At 42.8% G+C, this 24,288-nt stretch overlaps 1 protein-coding gene across 1 annotated transcript in view; it reads left to right on the forward strand.

The window, feature by feature from the left end:
* The first annotated feature begins 3,446 nt into the window (after nucleotides 1-3,446).
* nck2a (NCK adaptor protein 2a) overlaps nucleotides 3,447-24,288 on the forward strand; it is a 51,080-nt gene continuing 30,238 nt past the window's right edge. Inside the window, exon 1 of the mRNA XM_046363742.1 lies at nucleotides 3,447-3,671. The gene's annotated coding sequence lies outside the window, so the exon portion shown is untranslated. The remainder of the gene's footprint in view (nucleotides 3,672-24,288) is intronic.

Consider the following 24,288-nt stretch of genomic DNA (forward strand, 5'->3'; position numbering starts at 1 on the left):
CAAATAAATATTTTATATTTTATATTTGAGGTTCTTCAAAGTAGCCACTCTATGCCTTGATGACAGCTTTGCACACTCTTGGCATTTTCTCAACCAGCTTCACCTGGAATGGTTTTCCAACAGTCTTGAAGGAGTTCCCACATATGCTGAGCACTTGTTGGCTGCTTTTCCTGATTCACGCAGTCTCCTCTGAACAGTTGATGTTGAGATCTGTGTCTGTTACTTTTCTGCATTTATTTTGTCTACATTTATTTGGGCTGCAATTCCTGAGGCTGGTAACTCTAATGAACTTATCCTCTGCTGCAAAAGTAACTCTGGGTCTTCCTTTCCTGTGGCAGTCCTCATGAGAGCCAGTTTCATCATTGCGCTTGATGGTTTTTGCAACTGTCCTTGAAGAAACTTTAAAAGTTCTTGACATTTTCCAGATTGACTGACCTTCATGCCTTAAAGTAATGATGGACTGTCGTTTCTCTTTGCTTATTTGAGTTGTTCTTGCCATAATATGGACTTGGTCTTTTACCAAATATGGGTATCTTCTACATACCACCCCTACCTTGTCATAACTGACACAACTGATTGGCTTAAACACATTAATTCCACATATTAAGTGGCCAGTGATTCCAAGTCTATGTATAATGTACTAGTGATGTCTATTTAACAGAATTGAACAGTCTGATGGTCTTGAGATAGATGCTGTTTTTCAGTCTCTCATCCTAGCTTTGATGCACCTGTACTGGCCTTGCCTTCTGGATGATAGCGAGATGAAAAGGCAGTGGCTCAGGTAGTTGTTGTCCTAGATTATCTTTTTGGCCTTCCTGTGACATCGGGTCCTGTAGGTGTCTTGGAGGGAAGATAGTTTGCATTGGGCAGACCGCACCACCCTCTGGAGAGCCCTGCGGTTGTGGGAGGTGCAGTTGCCATACCAGGTGGTGACACAGCCCGACAGGATACTCACAATTGTGCATCCGTAGAAGTTTGCACTGTTGCGCCTTCTTCACCACACTAAATGTGTGAGTGGACCATTTCAGTTTGTGGGGCCTTCACCACCTGGGGGCGGCCCGTCAAGAAGTCCAGGCCCCATTGCACATGGTGGGGTTTAGACCCAGGGTCCTGAGCTTAATGATGAGCTTGGAGAGTAATATGGTGTTGAAGGCTGAGCTGGAGTCAATGAACAGAATTCTTATGTAGCTATTCCTCTGGTTCAGATGAGATAGGGCAGTGTGCAGTGCCGTGGCGATTGTATCGTCTGTGGATCTATTGGGCCGGTAAGCAAATTGAAGTGGGTCTAGGGTGTCAGGTAAGGTAGAGGTGATATCATCCTTAACTAGTCTCTCAAAGCAATTCATGATGACAGAGGTGCTACAGGACAAAAGTTATTTAGTTCAGTTACCTTTGCTTTCTTGGGTACAGGAACAATGGTGGACATCTTGAAGCATGTGGGGACAGCAGACTGGAATAGGGAGAGATTGAATATGTCCGTAAACACTCCAGCCAGCTGGTGTGCACGTGCTCCGAGGACGTGGCTAGGGATATTGTCTGTGAGGGTTAACACGCTTACTCACGTTGACCACAGAGAATGAGAGCCCACAGTCCTTCATAGCGGGCCGCGTTGGTGACACAGTGTTATTCTCAAAGGGGGCGAAGAAGGTGTTTAGCTTGTTCGGAAGCAAGACATCGGTGTCCGCGACTTGTCTGGTTTTCCCTTTGTAGTCCATGATTATCTGTAAACCCTGCCACATACGTTTCATGTCTGAGCCGTTAAATTGCGATTCCACTTTGTCTATATACTGGTGTTTTGCCTGTTTGATTGTCTTATGGAGGGAATAACTACACTGCTTGTATTCGGCCATATTCCCAGTCACCTTGCCATGGTTAAATGCGATGGTTTGCACTTTCAGTTTTGCGCGAATGCTGCCATCTATACACAGTTTCTGAATAGGGTAGGTTTAAATAGTCACAGTGGGTACAACATCTCCTATACACTTCCTGATAAACTCAGTCACCGTATTAGTATATACTTCGATATTATTCTCGGAGGCTAACCGGAACATATCCCAGTCTGCATGATCAAAACAATCTTGAAGTGTGGATTCCGATTGGTCAGACCAGCGTTGAATAGTTCTTAGCACGGGTACTTCCTGTTTGAGTTTCTGATTATAGGAAGGGAGGAGCAAAATGGAGTTGTGGACAGATTTGCCGAAAGTAGGGCAGGGGAGGGCCTTGTAGGCATCCCGGAAGTTGGAGTAGCAGTGGTCGAGTGTTTTAGCAGAGTGAGTACTACAGTCAATATGTTGATAGAATTTCGACATTATTTTCCTCTAATTTACTTTGTTAAAATCCCCAGCTACAGTAAATGCGGCCTCAGGATATGTGGTTTGCATAAAGTCCAGTGAAATTCTTTGAGGGCTGTCGTGGTATCGGCTTGAGGGGGGATATATACGGCTGTAACTATAACCAAAGATAATTATCTTGGGAGGTTATACGGTTAGCATTTGATTGTGAGGTATTCTAGGTCGGGTTAACAAAAGGACTTATTAAGTTCCTGTATGTTAGCACTATCAAACCACGAGTCGTTAATCATGAAACATACACCCCTGCCCTTCTTCTTCCCAGAGAGATATTTATTCCTGTCTGCGCAATGAACTGAGAACCCAGCTGGCTGGACTTATTCAGACAGTATATCTCGAGAGAGCAATGTTTCCGTGAAACAGAGTATATTACAATCCCTGATGTCTCTCTGGAAAGAAATCCTTGCCCTGAGCTCGTCAACTTTATTTTCCAGAGACTGGACATTAGCGAGTAATATACTCAGAAGCAGTGGGTGGTGTGCGCACCTCCTACGAACAAAGGATCCAATTCTGGAAAGTCGTATTCCTGGTCGTAATGCTGGTAGTGCTGGTGAGTTACTGTCACTCTGATATGCAATAGTTCGGCTCTATGTAATAACACCAAAAACAAATCTGGGCTAATAATGTAAGAAATAACACATAAAAAAAACTAAATAGTGCCAAGTTTCCTAAGAGATAAAAGCACGGCAGCCCTCTCTGTCATCGCCAGTTAACACCTGTTAATTGAAATGCATTCCTGTTAATTGAAATGCATTCCAGGTGACTACCTCATGAAGATGGTTGAGAGAATGCCAAGAGTGTGCAAAGCTGTCATCAAGGCAAAAGGTGGCTATTTGAAATAAAATAAATAAAATATATTTTGATTTGTTTAACACTTTTTTGGTTACTACATGATTCAATATGTGTTATTTCATAGTTTTGATGTCTTTACTATTATTCTACAATGAAGAAAATAATAAAAATACAGAAAAACCCTGGAATGAGTAGTTGTGTCCAACCTTTTGACTGGTACTGTATTTAAAAATGTATTTTGTTTTATATATATATATATTTAGACACAAGTTTTAAGTGTCCCATCTAGCCATGAACGCAACACCCCCCCTGTAAGCCTGGTTTGGCAGCGGTGACGTCACTAGGTCGAGTGAATTGAGGTGGAGGCAGCTACGTGAAAGGAATTGTTTTGAGAAATCAAAGAAAGTACGTGAATTAATTATTTTGCGCTTTTGCTTACGACTCGACTGGTTTGTGGAAACGGTTTATTTTCGTTCTTGTTCGAGTGTGTGTGCTTCGTCAGTCCCGGTTCTCGTTGGAGTGAACACAAAGGTAAGAAAATAATTAACTGAGCGTAAAGTTGGTGTGGTCGCCCCGGGTGATGTTTGTGGCGTGAACTATAGCCTATAGTCGCTGCATTTTATTTTCACAAATGTAGCATTGCGAACCATGACAAGTCAGTGGTTATAAACATTATACACAAGCCTATTTATCGTTTGGTACAAGGCCTAGACGTGGAAAATATATTCATGGATATTTTTGTCAGAACACTAAACTAAACGTCACTTTCTGATTCTTTCAGTCACTGTTTCGTCGTGTCCACACACTGGCGGTACAGTTGTTAGGCTATATGTGCGTTTTTACAGGATTGTTTAAATATGGTTAACGGGAATGTATTTTTTTACATGAAATAATGCACTTATTATTAGAAGTAGGCTGCAATATGCTAGTAGAGTATATCGTGTAAATGTCACATTCGACTCATACAAATGAATCTCTTGTGCTTGGACTGTTTGAAACCAAATATTGTCTGGTTTGCATTGTAGGCTGTTTTTCTTTAAGGGTTCCTCTTACTTTCAGTTTTGTCTATTTGTGGTTTTCAGGTTTCATCAAGTGGAGAACTGCTAAATGTTATCCCGTAGCCAATAACCTTTTCCCACAATTGGTCTTACAATCCAATCAAAACCTAGATTCCCGCACACATCTCATATCCGTTGGTATGAACATTTTGCTTAGACAATTAAACCATCTTCATTGCAAACCTTTATCACACATTAAGGAAAATTATATTTTGTTGTCAGAAAGAAAGGAGCTTCACATTGTAGGCTACGATAGCCAACAGATTTACATACAGTAGTAACCTGTAGTGCAGTCTGGAAGAATGGTTAATGAACTTCTTTCAAACACAGTCCAGACAAAAGAGCAATGACAGAAACAACTAAAGAAATATAATTTATAATCCACCGCTCTTTTGTCTACTAGGCTACTGTTTAGAAACCATCACTCAGCCTAAGGCTGACCTTTATGCAAATGAACTCACTCACACCACCACTCCACAGCAGTGGTTACTCCACAGTATGTTATTCCATCAGGCTTTCAGAGGTGTGAAGTGGTACCATTGAGAGATATTGTACTTTACAGTCAGGAATTAATCCCATTTTTTTTTTTTACCGGTGCTGCAAATGTCACATAAATGGCAGAACTAACACTTAGCTCTGTGCTGTGGACAGCAATATGAAACTGTTCCACTGATTAACAGACTCATATGGAAATTTAGCATATCAGCTTTTTTTTGTCCTTATCAGATCAGTTTTATGTGATGCGGATGAAGGTTCTGTATCTGGGACAGTCAGCGGGACAGTGGGTCAGGTGTAGTTTTGGGCCACACCCCTCTGAGAGGTAGGTCACCATGGCAACCCAGTTTTTACGGGACATGGTTGGCTGCCGTTGCAATGACAGGTATGTAAAATGCAGGTTTTGGCATTCTCTGTAGGCTTGTTGTTAAAGGTCCAATGCAGCTGTATTTTTACCTCGATATCAAATCATTTCTGGGTAACAATAGTAGCCTAGTGGTTAGAGCGTTGGACCAGTAACCGAAAGGTTGCAAGTTCGAATCCCCGAGCTGACAAGGTACAAATCTGTCGTTCTGCCCCTGAACAGGCAGTTAACCCACTGTTCCTAGGCCGTCATTGAAAATAAGAATTTGTTCTTAACTGACTTGCCTAGTAAAATAAAGGTAAAAAAATAAATAAAATGTACCTTGCTGTCATTGATTTAACATAAAATGCACTGGGGGAAAAGGGTTAATATCTATATAGCTATATTTATCCGAATACGCATGTTCTTAATTTCATATGGAGCTTGGATATTCTCCATAATGGAACAGTTTCTACATGCATCCAATCCGGACCTTAGAAATCTCCCTGCTACCTTATGAGTCCAGGGAGCTATCTGGGATGAGCTCCCTTCAAGACAAGCGCCTGACGCGCGTGCACCCACTTACCCTATTGCGATATCAAAATATTCTACAAATACGTATGTTTCAACATGCTGCCTTTATACTTAGGCATGAATGAATCCACTTTCGGAAATGTATAATATCTGTAGTCATTATCTGATCATTTATGGATCCGTATATAAAATTAACTGATTTCAATAAATATCCTTACGTGATCTTCACATCTTCAAATGTCTGTTCAAATAGACTAAATCTGACTGGTGATCAGTGTCCAGCCTCCAAATGATTTAACCTTTTTATTTTTATTTAACCTTTATTTAACCAGGAAAAGCACACTGAGACACAGAGTCTCTTTTTCAAGGGAGACCTGGCCAAGAAGGTAGCAACAATCAATACATTACATCATTAAAACATACAACACAACATGATCCAGCCTAAAAAAAAGTATTTACACTCCTCTGTAAGATTTCTATCAATATTTTAAATGAATTCAGTGGCACTAACATATCTAGATGAAGCATGGATTGTAGACTACTCCATGCCTTTGATGCACAAGAAGAGAAGGTAGTCTTGCCTAATACTGTGAATGTCCTGGGGACTTTAAGTAGCAACCACCTAGCACACCGGGTATGGTAACTGCTGGTGGTGAAGGAGACCAGACTACAGAGGTAAAGAGGGAGTTTACCCGAAAGGGCTTTGTAGATGAACGCATACAAATGTATCTTTCTGCGCATATAAAGTGAGGTCCAACCTACCATTCGGTACAAGGTGCAATGGTGGGTGAGTGACTTGGCATTTGTAATAAAGCGCTAGGATGCATGATAAACAGAGTTCAGTCTCTGTAAGACAGAGGAGTCTGCATGCATATACAACAAGTCACCATAATCAATTACAGAGAGAAAAGTGGCCTGAACAAGCTTCTTTCTAGTCATAAGCGGGAAGCAAGCCTTATTACGAAAATACAATTTCAATTTAAGCTTTGTCACAAGATTATCCACATGAACTTTAAATGACAACTTGTCATCCAACCAAATACCTAGGTATTTGTAGGATAACACTTTTTCAATGGATAAGCCACCATATGTGACAATGCTAACCTTTGGCAGAGTTCTAGCTCTGGTAAAGGTCATGAATTTAGACCATAAAGGGAGGCCTGCAGTGACTGAAAAGCAGTGTGGAGCTCTTCAACAGCCTGAACCAGAGAAGGAGCACATTAATACATGACTGTATCATCTGCATATATATGAACTTTGCTGGTTGCATCCCATTTCCCAAATCATTAATACAAATTGAGAACAACACAGGAGCTAAAATGGAACCCTGAGGCACACCTCTATTAATCTCTAGACAGCTAGACTTGTGATTGTCTGTATATACATATTGTGCTCTGTCAGAAAGATTGTTTCTAAACCAATTTACTGCCCCTTCACTGAGACCAATGTTTCAGAGTCTGTCGCTAGCAACAATTCATGGTCAACTGAATCAAAGGTCTTTGATAAATCCACAAACAGAGCAGCACAATGTTGATTTTTATCAAGTGCATTATTGATGTCATTTGCCACTGCCATAGCTGCAGTTGTGGTGCTGTGCCCCGATCTAAAGCCAGACTGAACCGTGCTCAGTATGTTCTTTTCAATTAAGTTTTTTAATTGTGAGTTCACTAGGGATTAATAGATTTTGGCCAGGATAGAGCGTTTAGAGGGAGGACTATAGTTAGTTATTAGCATCTGAGGGTTCTCCACCCTTTAGCAGTGGGAAGAGAAGCTGATTTCCAAATGTTGGGTATGGAATTGAGAGACTCAAGTTGAAAATGTGAGCCATAGGTTCAGTAATAATACCAGCTGCTATCTTTAAGAGGTAGGGATCCAGGTTGTCTGGACCTGCAGACTTTTTAGTGTCTATTGCCTTTATTGACCTCAGTATAAGAAACAGAACAGGCTCAAGGTTAAAATGGTTGACATGCGGGACTATATCATAGTTGACTGTAACAGAGCTTACTTTAGAGTCCTGGGCCCCACCATTATCAACAACTGAACCAGCAGATATGAAGTGCTTGTTAAAAAACCCTACAATATTGGCTTTATCCTTCACCTCATTAGATTCCATTGTTAATGGTCAGGAAGGTCAGAGGAGACATTAGAATCCATCGTTGAAGGCCAGAGGATACATTAGAATCCATTGTTAATGGTCAGGAAGGCCAGAGGATACATTAGAATCCATTGTTAATGGCCAAGAAGGCCAGAGGAGACATTAGAATCCATCATTAATGGTCAGGAAGGCCAGAGGATACATTAGAATCCATTGTTAATGGTCAGGAAGGCCAGAGGATACATTAGAATCCATTGTTAATGGCCAAGAAGGCCAGAGGATACATTAGAATCCATCGTTGAAGGCCAGAGGATACATTAGAATCCATCGTTGAAGGCCAGAGGATACATTAGAATCCATCGTTGAAGGCCAGAGGATACATTAGAATCCATCGTTGAAGGCCAGAGGATACATTAGAATCCATCGTTGAAGGCCAGAGGATACATTAGAATCCATCGTTGAAGGCCAGAGGATACATTAGAATCCATCGTTGAAGGCCAGAGGATACATTAGAATCCATCGTTCAAGGCCAGAGGATACATTAGAATCCATTGTTAATGGTCAGGAAGGCCAGAGGATACATTAGAATCCATTGTTAATGGTCAGGAAGGCCAGAGGATACATTAGAATCCATTGTTGAAGGCCAGAGGATACATTAGAATCCATTGTTGAAGGCCAGAGGATACATTAGAATCCATTGTTGAAGGCCAGAGGATACATTAGAATCCATTGTTGAAGGCCAGAGGATACATTAGAATCCATCGTTGAAGGCCAGAGGATACATTAGAATCCATTGTTAATGGTCAGGAAGGCCAGAGGATACATTAGAATCCATTGTTAATGGTCAGGAAGGCCAGAGGATACATTAGAATCCATCGTTGAAGGCCAGAGGATACATTAGAATCCATCGTTGAAGGCCAGAGGATACATTAGAATCCATTGTTAATGGTCAGGAAGGCCAGAGGATACATTAGAATCCATTGTTAATGGTCAGGAAGGCCAGAGGATACATTAGAATCCATTGTTAATGGTCAGGAAGGCCAGATGATACATTAGAATCCATCGTTGAAGGCCAGAGGATACATTAGAATCCATTGTTAATGGTCAGGAAGGCCAGAGGATACATTAGAATCCATTGTTAATGGTCAGGAAGGCCAGAGGATACATTAGAATCCATCGTTGAAGGCCAGAGGATACATTAGAATCCATTGTTAATGGTCAGGAAGGCCAGAGGATACATTAGAATCCATTGTTAATGGTCAGGAAGGCCAGAGGATACATTAGAATCCATTGTTAATGGTCAGGAAGGCCAGAGGATACATTAGAATCCATTGTTAATGGTCAGGAAGGCCAGAGGATACATTAGAATCCATTGTTAATGGTCAGGAAGGCCAGAGGATACATTAGAATCCATTGTTAATGGTCAGGAAGGCCAGAGGATACATTAGAACCTGACACTGATTTGATTCGCTTCCAGAACTTGGTAGGATTGTTTAGGTTCTCTGTGACTGCATTTAAATAGTAATCTGATTTGGACTTCCTGATCAATCCTGTGCATTTGTTTCTTAGCGCTCTGAAGGAGGCCCAGTCAACCGGATCATTTGTATGTCTAGCTTGAGCCCAAGAGATGTATTTCTAATTCATTCTGCCAAGTTATCTGAAAACCAGGGATTGTCTGTGCTGTGCAGACACTAGAGAAGAGAACACATGATTGAGAGGAATGGGAAGCAGTTGCTTTGTGAGCCTGATAATACATGATCTAAGTGATTTATAGTTGGTATTAAGCAGTCACAAAAGTATGCCTTATTTACTTTGAGGAACTACTAAAATAGTGGTATTGTCAGACAGCATAGGCAGCAGCTCTGTAGAGAGGAGGTGATGACTCTGTAGAGAGGAGGTGATGACTCTGTAGAGAGGAGGTGATGACTCTGTAGAGAGGAGGTGATGACTCTGTAGAGAGGAGGTGATGACTCTGTAGAGAGGAGGTGATGACTCTGTAGAGAGGAGGTGATGACTCTGTAGAGAGGAGGTGATGACTCTGTAGAGAGGAGGTGATGACTCTGTAGAGAGGAGGTGATGACTCTGTAGAGAGGAGGTGATGACTCTGTAGAGAGGAGGTGATGACTCTGTAGAGAGGAGGTGATGACTCTGTAGAGAGGAGGTGATGACTCTGTAGAGAGGAGGTGATGACTCTGTAGAGAGGAGGTGATGACTCTAGAGAGGAGGTGATGACTAGAGAGGAGGTGATGACTCTAGAGAGGAGGTGATGACTTGGAATGAAATAGTCATCAGCAATGTGAATAACTGATGATTATTAAGTCATAAGCAGTAATGGGCAGTCAAACCAATTACTTAAATTACTTAAAATCATACAATGTGATTTTCTGGATTTTTGTTTAGATTCCATCTCTCACAGTTGAAGTGTACCTATGATAAAAATTACAGACCTCTACATGCGTTGTAAGTAGGAAACACTGCCGATTTTGCAGGTTATCAAATACTTGTTGTCCCCACTGTATATATCTAACAGTTCCTCTCTCTTCATATCTGTGTTTCAGATCTCTCTATATACGTTTCTCTGTCTTGATCTGTGTTTCAGATCTGTATATCTATAACAGATTCTCTCTCCATGTCAGTGTTTAAGATCTGTATATCTATAACAGTTTCTTGTTCTCTTTGGAACACTGACCTAAATAGACTTGAATGTCTCCCTAAAAAGGCTATAATTATAGTGTTGAAGACTTGGTGGAGCCTTGCAAGCCCATAGCCCATCCCTTGATATTTAGTGGTTTCTCATTCCACTCAAACATATTGTTTTATCATATGTTATACGTTTGACAATTTTCTGACTGGCCATCCTGTAGAACTAGAACATGTGTAATCATCCACATTTATAGCTACGCTACACAATAAATAGTGACTTCCACTGTGACCTGTAAAACTGACCCAGAATCACCAAGACGTCATCATTACTCATCTGTTGTGCTTGTTTGAGAAAAGAAGCCATGTTGTAAAACCACCCATTCACAACACCACTGATTTGGTAGCACAGTAGCTGGTCCTAAACTCTCTGCTCTTTCTCCTACTGCAAAATGTTAATCTGCCCAATAGAGGACTAGATGGACACAGACCCAGATGGTTGGAGATAATATTATGTAATGAGGGATGGTAGGTCCAAAGGTTAGCTCATTGTTATTCTCCCTCTAATCGTGTTGTAATCAGGAACCGGACAGCCGTTAATCGTGGCAGCAGTTACAGGGTAAATCAATTTGAATTCAATCACTTTTTGACTGCACCCCTTTTCGATTTGAACAAAACCTTCCATACGTATTTGCCTGTTGTAGAAGTGCTCAGAAAGTGACTTTATGGACCTGAATACCAGAACATTCAATAGATAAAAGTGAACCTATTTAGCACAACCCACCATACCATGAGACTTTCATGTCTTCACCCCTGGAAATTATAAACAGTTGAGATATAATTTAAAAGCGGACAAACAGGGTTGTCAAACGTTAAAATAAAAATAAAATAAAATGTTAATAGAAAAAAAAATGTAATTGTTTTATCTTAAAGGTCAATGCATATGTTGTACCTTAAACCCTATTTGACATCATGAGGTGTGACCTCCATCGGTTGAGACACAACTTCCTCTTGAATACAGTCATGTTTTGGCTGATAAGTGCTAAAGTGGGAATAAAACGGACATTTAAAATGGTACCACAAAGATGGTTGGAGGTTCACACATCAGAGGATGTTGACTTGAATGTGAATCTGTTTTAAATGAGACTGTCAATCCTCCGTAGGAAACCTATTGAAATCGTATTGATGAGAACAGACCATCTTTATGGGGGGAGAGCCACATATGTCTCCGCATACACATTGCAATCCTACTTATAGTGAGAGCAAATGTTGAAGAGATGCATGTCATTTTAGGCACACGGTACATAATCATCAAAAACGTCCCTTCCAGCTTGGCACTCTTTTTAAGAGTTATCAGGTACAGACAGTCCAAGGAGACTTTGTCCTCTGGCTGACCCTTCTATTTCTGCCCTCTTTCATCAGAGATGATTCTACAGCCTTTTCCTTCTCCATTTCATTACACGGTGTACCAGCTCTCCCATTTTTCATCACTCACTCTCGTTCTCCTTCTCACTAATTTTAAGCCTTTTATCTCACTTCTGTCTCAACGCTCCCATCCTCCCTTCCCTCTCTCCACCCTCTCTCTCAGGTCCTTACTCCGCTTGCAGCCAACAACTGAACCAACAGTCTGTCAGCTCCAACAGACTAGTGTCACCACTGGGCACCCAGCCTAATCCTGTTCTGGGCTGCAGATACGGACAGAGAGGGAGACAGATAGAGGGGAAGGGGAGATGGCACTGGTACATTGGTATGTCTCTTTCATGGACCATCCACTCCCCATCCACAAGCCCTGACCCCAGCCCCATATGGTTCTGTAAGGCCCTTAAAACAGGCCCTTTTAAAAGACTCATATTTTAATGGGGGTGGGACCAGGAGGGGTGGTGGGGAGCTGGGAGGTGGGGTGGGGGGAGCTGGGACCAGGAGGGAGCTGGGACCAGGAGCTGGGACCAGGAGGGGGTGGGAGCTGGGACCAGGTGGGGTGGGGGAGCTGGGGGGGGGCTGGGAGCTGGGACCAGGTGGGGGTGGGGTGGGGGGAGCTGGGACCAGGAGGGAGCTGGGACCAGGAGGGGTGGGGGGGAGCTGGGACCAGGAGGGGGCTGGGACCAGGGGGCAGGATTTCTTTTGGGACAAGGAGTTCACACCACTGCCACACTGCCTCTTTCTCCCCTTCCTCACTTTACCCTCTCTCCCCAGACAGACAAAAGAACCCTCAGAGAAGTTCTCGTTAAAGAGTAATTAAGGGTGGATGGCACTCCCGCGCCATCTCCCAGTCTGCATGGCTGGCTTCAAATTACCCTGGTGAAAATTGGCACTTTGGGGCGAGGGGTGAAACCCAACACCCCTCTGAGTGAGAGAACGAGAGCGGTACAGACCTCAGTTCATGACCTCGTCTGAAACAAACACACACATCTGACCGAAGCAGTTCAGTAATATCACTGCATCAAGTTTTGGATTCCCTTAGCTTGCTATCTGGTCACTGGAAATACAGTGGGTGGTGGGATTCTCTGTGTGTGTTTGCATGCTGTCCTAGTTTTAGCCTGTGTACGAGTTGATAATTAAATACAAAGGCATCATTTAATTCCCTACTACTTGTGCACTCTCGCTGACAACTCATTGACACTTCCATTCTGTGAAAGTTGTCAAAGTCCCTGTCAACTTGGGGTAACAGTGTTACGCCCCCAGAGGCGGCAGGCGCAGCAGTCATATGTTAGTGCAAGGCTAAAGCAGCCGGTCACAGAAAGCAGGCATGTTGCCAGCAGTAGCATGACGCCGTGATTCCCTCTCTGCCTCCTGGCTTCAGTCATGTTCAGATAACCCAGATTGCCAGGGTGTTCTGAGGAGAGGTTAAACCCTCATGGAGCTGGACTGCCATTGTGGAGAGAGTGTGATGGGAGAGAGAAGTAGTTTGGGCGGTATCTAGATTGTCATACCGGGATATATGGTAATACCGGCTCTGAATACAAGGGGTGATTATTTTCAAACCCCGGTGAGTTTATGTGATCCGAAAGTTAGCAATGCTAACAAGCACATTTAAAACCCCATATAGAATGCTAATGAGTGCATTGTGGACATTTTAATAGTCTCTGATCTAAAGTGTTTGCAGGACAGACAACCCATCTCAAAGTTATACAAGTTTAAAAAAAAATGCAACTCACAGTTTTCTGTACACACGAAACAAATATTAGACAGCAAGGCTCTTGATCCAGGAGGGGATTCTCTGATGTTCCCTTGCGATGATTGATTTTGGAAGAAGTTAGCTAGATAACTATGTGGTTAACTGGTTACTTAATTAGCTAATCAAATGCACACTTGCAAAGCACAACCTGTGGCGTACTTCATTAGCATTGAATAGCCCCTGCGATATTAAACTTTTCAGGGAAGTTAGGAACCAATATACACAGGCAGTTAAGGAAAGGTAAGGCTAGCTTTTTCAAACAGAAATTTACATTCTGTAGCACAAACTCCAAAAAGTTCTGGGACACTGTAAAGTCCATGGAGAATAAAAGCACCTTTCCAGCTGCCCACTGCACTGAGGCTAGGAAACACTGTCTCCACTGATAAATCCACGATAATTGACATTTACATTTACATTTAAGTCATTTAGCAGACGCTCACCCATACGTAGAATGTATGCACACATGACTGTAAGTCGCTTTGGATAAAAGCGTCTGCTAAATGGCATATATTATTATTATTATTATTACAATTTCAATAAGCATTTTTCTACGGCTGGCCATGCTTTCCACCTGGCTACCCCTACCCCGGTTAACAGCCCTGCACCCCCCACAGCAACTTGCCTCAACCATTTCTCCTTCACCCAAATCCATATAGCCAATGTTCTGAAAGAGCTGCAAAATCTGGACCTCTACAAATCAGCCGGGCCAGACAATCTGGACCCTCTTTCTAAAATGATCCGCTGCAATTGTTGCAAACCTTATTACTAGCCTGTTGAACCTCTTTCATATCGTCTGAGATTCCCAAAGATTGGAAAGCTGCTGCGGTCAAACTGTTACAGACCTATCTATCCTGCCCTGCCTAGGGTCTTTGAAAGCCAAGTTAACAAACAGATCACCAACCATTTTGTACCTTCTCCACTATGGAATCTGGTTTCCGAGCTGGTCATGCACCTCAGCCACGCTTAAGGTCCTAAACAATATCATAACCGCCATCGATAAAAGACAGTATTGTGCAGCTGTATTCATCGACCTGGCCAAGGCTTTCGACTCTGTCAATCACCACATTCTTATCGGCAGACTCAACAGCCTTGGTTTCTCAAATGACTGCCTCGCCTAGTTCGCCAACTACTTCTCAGAAAGAGTTCAGTGTGTCAAATCGGAGGGCCTGTTGTCCAGACCTCTGGCAGTCTCTGTGGGGGTGCCAAAGTGTTCAATTCTCAGGCCGACTCTTTTCTCTGTATACATCAATGATGTCACTCTTGCTGCTATTGATTCTCTGATCCACCTCTATGCAGACAACTCTCCTTCCGTGGCCTCCAACTGCTCTTAATTGCAAGTTAAACTAAATGCATACTCTTCAACCGATCGCTGCCCGCACCTGCCTGCCCGTCCAGCATCACTACTCTGGGCGGTTCTGACTTAGAATATGTGGACAACAACAAATACCTAGGTGTCTGGTTAGACTGTAAACTCTCCTTCCAGACTCATATTAAACATCTCCAATCGCAACAAAGAATCCTTCACTCATGCTGCCAATCACACCCTTGTAAAACTGACTATCCTGCTGATCCTTGACTTTGGCGATGTCATTTACAAAATAGCCTCCAACACTCTGCTCAGCAAACTGGATGCAGTCTATCACAGTGCCATCATTTTGTCACAAAGCCCCATATACTACCCACCACTGCGACCTGTATGCTCTCGTTGGCTGGCCCTGGCTTCATATTCGTCGCCAAACCCACTGGCTCCAGGTAATCTATAAGTCTTTGCTAGGTAAAGCCCTGCCTTATCTCAGCTCACTGGTCACCATAGCAGCACCCACCCGTAGCACGCGCTCCAGCCGGTATATTTCACTGGATCAAGTCCCCAGCTGACAAGGTAAAAATCTGTCATTCTGCCCTTAAACAAGGCAGTTAACCCACTGTTCCCTGGTAGGCCGTCATTGTAAATAAGAATTTGTTCTTACTAGACTTACCTAGTTCAATAAATAACTTGATCACATGTTGCGTGCTGCGTAACAATGAGTTACTAGCAAGGCTCCGGTTTAGAATGTGTCTCTTAGGCCACTGAGAAGTTCTGACTGAACTACCCAATCACCCATCTCGGCATCGCTCTAGCTAGAGGAAACCTTGAGCTGTGATGTGCTATTTAACACCACCTGTCAATCAATTCATATAATATGCCTTCTGTGTGTAATTGATCATCATCCGAGTTCATAGTGTGCCATTGGTTAAAGCAGTTACTGATTTATCACGTATCACATTTCCTCTGGATTGGTCTCAATGGGTTAGTATCAAAGAACCCCTTCTCCCCTCTAGTAGTACCCACCAATACTGCAGTATGCCGCAGTGTTGATTCTCTCTCACACATGCACGCACGCACAAACACAGAGGGTGCACTATGAAACTGTTTTATTTATGAGATGGATGGCTTAAGGGTGGCTGGGGTCCTAACAAGATTACCAGGGCCAAACAAATACATGGCTACGCACAAGCAGATGCCTGTTGAATGTTGGTGTTTTGTGTGGAAGGAGTGACATCATTCTGCCTGTTTGGGAAAATAGAAACACTTCTGTTGCCTAGCGATGGGTTGTTTTGGCTTCCATTTTCTAAAAGAACATATCTTTTATTTGGTGTTGGTGTGTGACAATGTGTCATAGTTGGTAGTGTCAGGAGGTTTGTCCTGACCAAGAAAATGTCAGGCTCACACACACGCACACACTGGTTAATGCTGTGTCAGCCGGTCGTGACCGTGTGATTTTTAGTCTTGGGCCAGAGATGATCCTATTCACACAGGCTGCTTCCGTTTCTCTCCTCGGATTGTGCGTCAACCTTACTTCCTGGGGCTTGGAGCATTGTCACGACGTCAGAGCAGGGCTTATATAACACATGCACGGAGAGAAGTGACTCACCCCCAGCATATACCTGCAGCACACCAGGCCAAAGGCCATGGCAGCCACATTGACTGTCTCTGTGTGTAGAGGGGGAGGGAGAGAGAGAGAAAAAAATAAGCAGTCTTGTGGCATGCCAATGACCAGCAGGTGGATATGGTAGTGTAATGAAGTAAACCCACTTTTTTCACTCCAAATAGTTCTCTCTACACATTCTGTCTTTCTCATTCTCCCTGTACTGTCACTCTGGTGCCATTGGGTTGCTCTTCATCAAAGAGAATAATTCAGCTATTCAGAGCAGCTGTGGAGGAGAGAAGAGCGGGAGGTACAAAGAGAAGGTTAAGCACACGGTGAAAGAGTCAACAGCACTTTATATTACTGGAGAAAGAAGAGGGGCAGAGTAAGAGAGAACAAGAGACAATTTTTACTTACCATCATTTGCATATGTAGCGATTTTGGTTAAGTTAGCATCGAGCAGTGATGTCTACTTCCTGAGACCTTGAAGTACAGGTGCCAGGACTCGTGAATGCTTTGGCTTGTCAGATGTACAGAAATCGACTCCGTTACACATGCTAATCTGAATTTCCTGAAGCCAGCCTGGGAGACATAGCCAAGAGAATCTCATCCACATGTTATGCTCATGTTATGCTATATGCTCTGGTTCTTGACACCTATGGTGACTGCACAACACCATGTCTGTGTAGGCAAAGCTCTCCTCTCTCCTCACTCTGACTTACTCACAATATAGTTTATGTAGTAGAGAATAGGCCCTAGAGACGTCTTCAACCCTCTCCTGTCATAGTACCAGCCCCAGAGACGTCTTCAACCCTCTCCTGTCATAGTACCAGCCCCAGAGACGTCTTCAACCCTCTCCTGTCATAGTACCAGCCCCAGAGACGTCTTCAACCCTCTCCTGTCATAGTACCCAGCCCCAGGGACCCACTTAAATGATTAATTTCATTGCAAAAGACTTTATAAGGTTAAAGATAATGATTAAATAATTCTACCCGGAAATGTAACCATTAGGGATTAAAGGTTATGAACCTTTAATAAGGAATAATGAAAATATCTGGGGAAGAGAGAAATGTATGTTTGTGCCTAAAGAAGACACAGAGAACAATTAAACTGTGTTTGAACCGACTTGGCTAGAACTCTGAGAAAAGTATGATAGGACAGGGAGTACCCCTCCAGATTTCCCTAATCTGGGGGGAATGGAACTGTCAAACCGTGGTGAGAATTCTGGAGAAGATAGCTCTCCTAATGTTAGTGTGTGTGTGTGTATATGTAAGGAGAATGGTATAAAATGAATGTCTTTGTATATGAACTGAAGCGCTCTCGTGAATAAACATTGATTTTACTTTTCTAAACTGGGAATTCTGTCTTTTTCATTTAAACCAGAACTTTACCAACTCTGGGTTGCAGACTGATTAGAATCATTTAAATGTATGAAAATTGATAACAAAATTCCATGTAATTTGATGATACAGAAGTAGCAACACAAGGATATAACATCTATAGAAGAGACAGAGATGCTTATAGGGGAGGTGTTGCTGTGTCTATTCAGAGCCATATCCCTGTAATGCTTAGAGAATATCTTATTTTGAGTGTTATTGAAGTGTTGTGGTTGCAGGTTCACTTGGCACATCTAAAGCCTTTTCTTTTTGGATGTTGCTATTGGACACCAAGTGCTAACAGTCTGTATCTAAATAATGTGTGAAATGCTTGACAGTGTATGTGACGTAAACCGAGGTCTCCTTTCTTGGGGACCTGAATAAGCTGTGCACTCAAAAGGAAGCTTCTCACTGTAACCAGTGCCTTTAATCTGGATATGGTTATTAATCAATTTACCAGCGTGTTTACAAACACTACAGGAACAAGATTTAAATAAAAGTGATCTTTTTTTAAAAAAAGAATTAAAAAACTTCTTATGGCTGCAGGGGCAGTATTGAGTCGCTTGGATGAAAGGTGCCCAGAGTAAACAGCCTGCTCCTCAGTACCAGTTGCTAATGTATGCATATTAATATTAGTATTGTGTAGAAAACACTCTTCAGTTTCTAAAACAGTTTGAATGATGTCTGAGAGTATAACAGAACTCATACGGCAGGCAAAAACCTGAGAAGAAATCCAAACGGGAAGTGAGAAATCAGGTTTGTCGATTTTTCAACCCAGCCCCTATTGAATTCATCGTGGGATATGGATGAAGTTGCACTTCCTATGGCTTCCACTAGATGTCAACCGTCTTTAGAAACTTGAATGAGGCTTCTACTGTGTTGTGGGGCTGAATGGGAGCTGAATGAGCCAGGTCTCTGGCAGAGAGCCAAAGGCTGGTCACACGCAATTCACATGATAGCGACCTGCGTTCCATGGCTTCTCTACACACAAAGGAATTCTCCGGTTGGAACTTTATTGAAGATTTATGATAACAACACCCTAAAGATTGATTCTATACTTAGTTTGACAAGTTTCTTCGACCTGTAATATAACTTTTTGAAGTTTTCGTCCGATGTTCGGATGGACCTGCACGAGCGTTTGGATTTGTGTACTAGACACGCTAACAAAGGTAGCTACTTGGACATAAATAATGGACATTATCAAACAAATCAAGCATTTATTGTGGAACTAGGATTCCTGGGAGTGCATTCTGATGAAGATCATCAAAGGGAATATATATAATGTTCTGATTTCTGTTGACTCCAACATGGCGGATAATTGTATTTATTTTCTGAGGGCCGTCTCAGATTATTGCATAGTTTGGATTTTCCGTTAACTTGTTTGGGAGTTGGTTCCCCTGTCGGGATCAAATCAGCGGAAATTTCAAGAGCGCCACGTATAGTTTTTGATAAAAATCAAACTTTCATTAATACACACATGCAAGGTACTGAATTAAAGCTACACTCGTTGTGAATCTAGCCACCGAGGCAGATTTGTAAAATGCTTTTCGGCGAAAGCATGAGAAGCTATTATCTGATAGCATGCACCCCCAAAGTACTGGAACGTCATCTAAAACGACAGATTTTGCGGTAGCCGGCGCTACCCAAAACGCAGAAATAAAATATTCAACATTCATTACCTTTGACGAGCTTCTTTCTTGGCACTCCTATATTAACCATAAACATCACAATTGGGTCTTTTTCCCAATTTAAATCTGTCATTGTACAGCCAAAATGTCGTTTTCTGAAGACCGGTCTGATCCAGGAATATTCCCTTTTACAAGATGCAACGTCACTTTTTAAAATGACAAAAGTTGCCTATAAACTTTTACAAAACACTTCAAACTACTTTTCTAAACCAACTTTAGGTATTAATAAACGTTAATAATCTATACAATTCATCACGGGGCGATCTGTATTCGATAGCAGCTAGTCTTGAAATCAGCGGCCATCTTTTCCATTTTAATAACATCCTGTTGAGAGACTTAAACAGGAAAGGGCAAAACGTCATACAACCAAGGATTAAGTCTGCTAGAAATGCCAGCACTGGCGACATCGTGTGGAAGTTGTAGGCGTTTACAGAACATCTTCATGTATTTGCAGTCGCCTTAAACAATACATTGACTGGCGGATTAATATATTTTTTGTGTTTTTGGAGAACAGTTTTTCAAGGGATTTTTACTCCTAAACACGTTGTGTTATAGCCACAGACACGATTTAACCAGTTTTAGATACTTCAGAGTGTTTTCGATACACACATCATTTGCATATACTATATTCCTGGCATGAGTAGCAGGACTTTGACATGTTGCGCGATTTTAACAAAAAGCTGCAAAAATTCGCATGATCCTAAGTAAAAAATAAATAAATCTGATGCAGCGGTTGCATTAAGAGAGGTATATCTATAATTCCATGTGTATAACTTGTATTTTCATCTACATTTTGATGAGTATTTATGTTGAGTTGATGTGGTTATGTAAAATCACTGGATGTTTTTGGAACTAGTGAACGTAACATGCCAATGTAAACTCAGATTTTTAAAAATATAAATATGAACTTTATCAAACAAAACATGCATGTATTGTGTAACATGAAGTCCTATGAGTGTCATCTGATGAAGATCATCAAAGGTTAGGGATTAATTTGATCTCTTTGTGCTTTTTGTGACTCCTCTCTTTGGCTGGAAAAATGGCTGGGTTTTTCTGTGAGTTGGTGGTCACCTAACGTACAGCTTTCGCTGTAAAGCCTATTTGAAATCGGACACTGGTGGGATTAGCTCTACTGCTAAATCAGAGATCCATGCATCACGTGTTTGTTTTGACGGGTGTTTTAGCAGCCAGTCACTGTGAAAAGGACACATCCTGACCTGTAGGGAATTGGAGGTTAAACGTTAGCTGAGGGGAACCTGCAGGCAACTGCAGACCAGTGGCATCACATTTCCTCTGTGTGCTGAGTGTGTACAGTATGAGCAGTCTGCAGCCCCCCTGAGCTTAGTCCTCTGAGCTAACGGTGGTGCTTACACCAGCAGATCTCTGTTCTACTCCACGGTTTCTTTTCCATTCCTATATACCTGAGGGGTGTGCAGCGTGTGTGATCAACATGGCCAGTAATCTTCTCGATGTTCAAGGGATGGGTTTTCCATAGGGCATGATTTCCTCCCATGTTTCCACCATTCTCTTCTGGGGATGTGTTTGTCTTTAACTCCGTGTATATAATCAGAATAATATCAAGGCTAATCCTGTGGTGACATGGTGTCTTGTGCATGGATGAAAACCTTTCGGTGATATTCCCTGTTTTGATCACAATTGGTCATCCATGTGAATTGTGCAGATCCATTAAAAAACGTGTGTGGGGTCTGACAAAGAACAGACGCAGAGTGTATCACCCCATTGAGCTATATAAGAGGTGCAAACGGATTGTCTTCCTGGGACAATCTCAATACTCGTGTCCTCCACACCTTCTCAAAACACATTGGAGGAGAAGGTCAGAGGGGACAGAACTCTGGTTGTCTCATCCAATGGGTTTTGAGGAGAGCGGGTGCAAAGGAGTATGCCGTTGATATTCTCCCACTATATGCTCACTAACCTTACCTTCTCTGGTGGCTGTGTCATCACGCGCTCTTAACAAAAACACTGAATAGCAGTTTGGCTTAGAATACTGACACGACTGCAAAACGCAAACAAATGAATGTGAACAGAACAAAACAGTGGTACCAAGTAGGCTCAGTAAACACAATATCAGATGGATAAAGGCATGACACAATCTATATTCAGACCAGTGATATTAACCGTAAACTAAAGTTGAATGGGGATCCAAATCATGAAAACACAGCCTGCTACAGTGAGATGCAGCCATGACCAGCTGTCTTTCCAAACAAATAGGCCTATAGGTCCTCTTCTGACATGGAAACCACCCTACACTGGATTTACATTTGACCCACGTAAAGAATTAAGCCATGTCAGCATACCATAAACATGTTTCCTGAGTATTGAGATTATTCAAATATGTATTATGTACTTGTTGTTATATGCAACTGTATTACCTTTCTGGACTGTCACTAGTTATCATCCCTGCTTGTGGGAGGCACTATGATTGTTGGTGTGTTTGTCTGTGTGCCATTGATACACTTCAGATGTCCATTACTTTAAGTTACATTTAAACACATGACCTTAAGAAATCTAAGCAAATGGGCATCTGGTGTGACAGTGGCAGATGTATTTGAGTTGGGGAGAAACCAAAATATGTTACGATACCCCTTTTTTCGTGATATCTAATTGGTCCCATCGCTGCAACTCCCATACGGACTTGGGAGAGGCAAAGGTCGAGCCATGCGTCCTCCGAAACAACCCTGCCAAGCCGCACTGCTTCTTGACACAACCTGGAAGCCAGACTCAATAATGTGTCGGACTGGCGACCGTGTCAGCGTGCATGAACCCGGCCCGTCAAAGGAAACATGCTAGCACCCGGCTAGGCAATGCGGATGCTCAAGGAGCCATGTTAGGCCAGCTGGTTGTGCCACAGAACCCTCTCCAGTACTGTAACTGACACCAACATAAAGGACAGTTTGCAGAAGTACAGTCGTTGTGAATGAGGATTGTCTTGGATTTGCCTGGGTGGAGAGAGTGTAGTACAATAATCAATGATGATGTTCAGTACACTGCTTTAAATCAAATCAAATCAAATTTTATTTGTCACATACACATGGTTAGCAGATGTTAATGCGAGTGTAGCGAAATGCTTGTGCTTCTAGTTCCGACAATGCAGTGATAACCAACAAGTAATCTAACTAACAATTCCAAAACTACTGTCTTATACACAGTGTAAGGGGATAAGGAACATGTACATAAGGATATATGAATGAGTGATGGTACAGAGCAGCATACAGTAGATGGTATCGAGTACAGTATATACATATGAGATGAGTGTGTAGACAAAGTAAACAAAGTGGCATAGTTAAAGTGGCTAGTGATACATGTGTTACATAAGGATGCAGTCGATGTTGTAGAGTACAGTATATACATATGCATATGAGATGAATAATGTAGGGTAAGTAACATTATATAAGGTAGCATTGTTTAAAGTGGCTAGTGATATATTTACATCATTTCCCATCAATTCCCATTATTAAAATGGCTGGAGTTGGGTCAGTGTCAATGACAGTGTGTTGGCAGCAGCCACTCAATGTCAGTGGTGGCTATTTAACAGTCTGATGGCCTTGAGATAGAAGCTGTTTTTCAGTCTCTCGGTCCCAGCTTTGATGCACCTGTACTGACCTCGCCTTCTGGATGATAGCAGGGTGAACAGGCAGTGGTTCGGGTGGTTGATGTCCTTGATGATCTTTATGGCCTTCCTGTAACAACGGGTGGTGTAGGTGTCCTGGAGGGCAGGTAGTTTGCCCCCGGTGATGCGTTGTGCAGTCCTCACTACCCTCTGGAGAGCCTTACGGTTGAGGGCGGAGCAGTTGCCGTACCAGGCGGTGATACAGCCCGCCAGGATGCTCTCGATTGTGCATCTGTAGAAGTTTGTGAGTGCTTTTGGTGACAAGCCGAATTTCTTCAGCCTCCTGAGGTTGAATAGGCGCTGCTGCGCCTTCTTCACAACGCTGTCAGTGTGAGTGGACCAATTCAGTTTGTCTGTGATGTGTATGCCGAGGAACTTAAAACTAGCTACCCTCTCCACTACTGTTCCATCGATGTGGATAGGGGGTGTTCCCTCTGCTGTTTCCTGAAGTCCACAATCATCTCCTTAGTTTTGTTGACGTTGAGTGTGAGGTTATTTTCCTGACACCACACTCCAAGGGCCCTCACCTCCTCCCTGTAGGCCGTCTCGTCGTTGTTGGTAATCAAGCCTACCACTGTTGTGTCGTCCGCAAACTTGATGATTGAGTTGGAGGCGTGCGTGGCCACGCAGTCGTGGGTGAACAGGGAGTACAGGAGAGGGCTCAGAACGCACCCTTGTGGGGCCCCGTGTTGAGGATCAGCGGGGAGGAGATGTTGTTGCCTACCCTCACCACCTGGGGGCGGCCCGTCAGGAAGTCCAGTACCCAGTTGCACAGGGCGGGGTCGAGACCCAGGGTCTCGAGCTTGATGACGAGCTTGGAGGGTACTATGGTGTTGAATGCCGAGCTGTAGTCGATGAACAGCATTCTCACATAGGTATTCCTCTTGTCCAGGTGGGTTAGGGCAGTGTGCAGTGTGGTTGAGATTGCATCGTCTGTGGACCTATTTGGGCGGTAAGCAAATTGGAGTGGGTCTAGGGTGTCAGGTAGGGTGGAGGTGATATGGTCCTTGACTAGTCTCTCAAAGCACTTCATGATGACGGAAGTGAGTGCTACGGGCGGTAGTCGTTTAGCTCAGTTACCTTAGCTTTCTTGGGAACAGGAACAATGGTGGCCCTCTTGAAGCATGTGGGAACAGCAGACTGGTATAGGGATTGATTGAATATGTCCGTAAACACACCGGCCAGCTGGTCTGCGCATGCTCGGAGG

This window comes from Oncorhynchus gorbuscha, linkage group LG09 (genome assembly GCF_021184085.1).
Source record: "Oncorhynchus gorbuscha isolate QuinsamMale2020 ecotype Even-year linkage group LG09, OgorEven_v1.0, whole genome shotgun sequence".
NCBI lineage: Eukaryota > Metazoa > Chordata > Actinopteri > Salmoniformes > Salmonidae > Oncorhynchus > Oncorhynchus gorbuscha.